The sequence below is a fragment of the Rattus rattus genome, chromosome 5, assembly GCF_011064425.1.
Source record: "Rattus rattus isolate New Zealand chromosome 5, Rrattus_CSIRO_v1, whole genome shotgun sequence".
NCBI classification, from domain to species: Eukaryota; Metazoa; Chordata; class Mammalia; order Rodentia; family Muridae; genus Rattus; species Rattus rattus.
The window spans coordinates 44,585,792-44,588,945 of NC_046158.1; positions in this window are offsets into that span (position 1 = coordinate 44,585,792).

Genomic DNA, 3,154 nt, shown 5'->3' on the forward strand with positions numbered 1-3,154 from the left:
AGATGGTCAATATCATCCAATATCAGTTATTTTCATTCAGTTCCATAATCAAAGCTTCTGGTTTTATTGAATGACAGGTCTGCCACTATCCACCTTTCAGTTCTAAATTGAAACCAGATGCTTGAAAACACAGGTGAATCAGAATCTCCCCGGTTCAGCTTCCGTTACAAGATCACTTTATTAGTAGTTTGAATTTAGCTGTGCTCCTCAACCCCAGATATGTGGATACTTAGGCTTTGGTTCTCTTTAATGTCTGGAGCTGTTCTACTTTGACTGAAACCTGTGCTGGAGCCTTCTGACCCAGTGTTTGTTAAACCATTTATCACAAGCATTGTGCATTTAGCGAAAGTGTTTAACAAGGTAAGCATTGTCACAATCTTGAGAAAGATTACTAAAAACATATTGACCAAACACTGATACACTAAAATTAAAAGATCAGTATATATGGGGCAGGAGAAATGGTTCAGCACTTAAGAGAGCTGGCTGCTCTTCCAGAGGTCCTCAGTTCAATTCCCAGCACCCACGTGGTGGCTCACAATCATCTATAATGGGATCTGATGCCCTCTTCTGGACTGCAGGTGTGCATGCAGATAGAACACTCAGGGAGTTTAGAAGTCTGATGTGGGGGGGGGGAGCATCCTCATGGAGATGGGGGCCGAGAGGTGGGGAAGAGGTATGGGATGTGGAACAGTGGAGGGTGGACCCGGAATGCAATAAAATCTGGAGTGTAAAAATTTATTCAATTAATTAATTAGAAAGAGACAAGTTCATAGCACTACGTGCCTACAGAAAAAGTCTGTACATATGAAAATATAATCATAAACTCCAGTGTATGGTCCTACACCCATACACATAGTGCAGATGTTAAACCAACTGGGCCTTGAAAATAAGAAAATGTGGTGAGCAATATATACTATACAGTAGGAGTTGAAAGAGGAAAGAATGGGGAATGAAGTGGATCAAAAATGCATCATACACATGTATGATATTATCAAGTAGCAATTTTTAAAAGGATAAATAGGATATTCTTTTCTTGATCAAAGTCTAGAGAGATATTTGAAGAAGTAAAATATATATATTTTGCCTGAACACTGGGAAAATCATTTTATCATAAAGCTGATGTGTAATTCTGAGAAATATTACAGCACTACTTGTTATGAAACACATTGTACAGGTTGATCATTTTCATTCCAGCATCACATGTAGGAGAATATTTGATGACAAAGAGTCAGTTGGAGCATTTGTCTCAGTAGTTTCTTGAGGGTAAAACTTGAAATGAGCAGTTTTACTTCCATAATTCTAATCTTCATGTATATAGAGTGAGAAAATTATATAACATTAAATTTTTGTGAACACCAAGTAGTACAACACCTGGAGAAGCCTTTAAGAGTTAGATGTAATAAACTTTAAGAAATGGCACCAAAGTATCACCAAATTGATACATTCTTACATTTTCATGTCCAAGAAATTTCCTTATGTGCCCTTGGGAAATGTAACCATAAAGGACTTCTATTTTCTCACTTGGAAAGGAAACACTTGAAGTCTTTAAAATTGGAGTGCTAGGTAGTTTGTGTCAATTTAACAGAAACGTGGAATCACTAGAGAAGAGGGTGCTTCAGCTGAGGAATTCTCTCCAGCAGATTGTGTAAGTTAAGGGTCCGAGGGTACCTGGAAGAGAATGGGGGACAAGGGACGTGAAGAAGGACGCCAAGACAAGAGTCTGATCAAGGTGACAATTTTATTTTTCTCCAAGGCTGAATTTATACCATAACAGGGCTAACAGAGAGAGGGGGAAGAAAGAAACATTTACGCAGACCAAGGACACAATATTCCTGTGGTCAGGGAATCAGCTGATGTTGACAGATGTTAGAAGGTCACAGGTTTGTCATATTATTAGTCAGCAGGAGAACTTTATCATATTATTATTTATCTTGACCACCAGATTTGTATTAATCTTCTGCAACTGACTGGGGATTTTCCATGAACCTAGTCATACTTAATTCTAACCATAATAATAACATCAACAATGGAAGGCTTCAAGGGCATCGCTCCCAATAAGATTGGCCTGGAAGTATGCCAGTGGAGCATTTCTTGATTAATAAGTGATATGGGAGGGATGAGCTTACTGTGGGCTCTGGTTGTATAAACCAACAAACTCACCAAGCAACAGGAAAAATGCCAGCATCCCTTTATGGTCTCTGCTTCAGGTACTGCCTCTGGCTCCTGCCTTGACGTCCCTTGATGATGGACTATAGAAAATGAGATTAAACCCAACCCAACCCACCAAGTTGCTATTGATTGTGTGCTCATCACAGAAGCAGAAAGTGAACTATATAGAAATTGGTATCAGGGGGTGGGCATTGCTGTGATGAACTTGACCTTGTGGCTTTCATGCCTTAGACTGTCTTATGGAAGGAAGTTAGGAAATTTTTGAGCTTTGGGCTAGTAAAGCCATTGAGTATTCAGAGCTTAATGTAGGGTCTTGTAAGATAATATTGAGAGCAAAAAGACAATTTTGAAAGTTTCTCTAAGATTCTATTAGGGATCATGGTACAATGTATTTAAATTAAAAGTCTGTGAGTGTGAAATTGCTGTTTTACAAGACAATGGATGGTGGCTTTCTGGGGCTAAAACTTATTGAAAATTAATAAAACAGTATTATTTAGGTGAAATTTTCTTGGGAGAATTTCATCTTCTGAGTCATCACACAGACACTGTGGTCTAGAAGGGCTGAGGCTGCAGCTAAGGCTGGTAGGGAAGCTTGGTAATACGTAAGAGTCTCCCATGTGGTACTGTTTAGTGGCCTGAAAACTAACTGTAGGATTGAAGGGACAATAAAGAAAGAGGTAAGACAGTACCACGAGGCACTGTGAGACCACCAAAAGAGATTGGAGACCTGAAGTTATGGCACCATTTGCAGAGGAGACCAAGGATATTGGATATGGTGGGAGCCTGGAATAATTCCTAAGGACAGTGACAAGTGTGGAATGGACACAATCTCAGCTTATGGGACAAGTTCTGCATGATATAGATGCCAGTTCAGAAACATGGGCTCTCCAAACCTATTGGAGTTCAGAAGGTTATGAATAGGTACCATATATCAGATACTGGATTATTTGCATGGTGCATGGCAGGTTGTTTTGTGAACTAATTA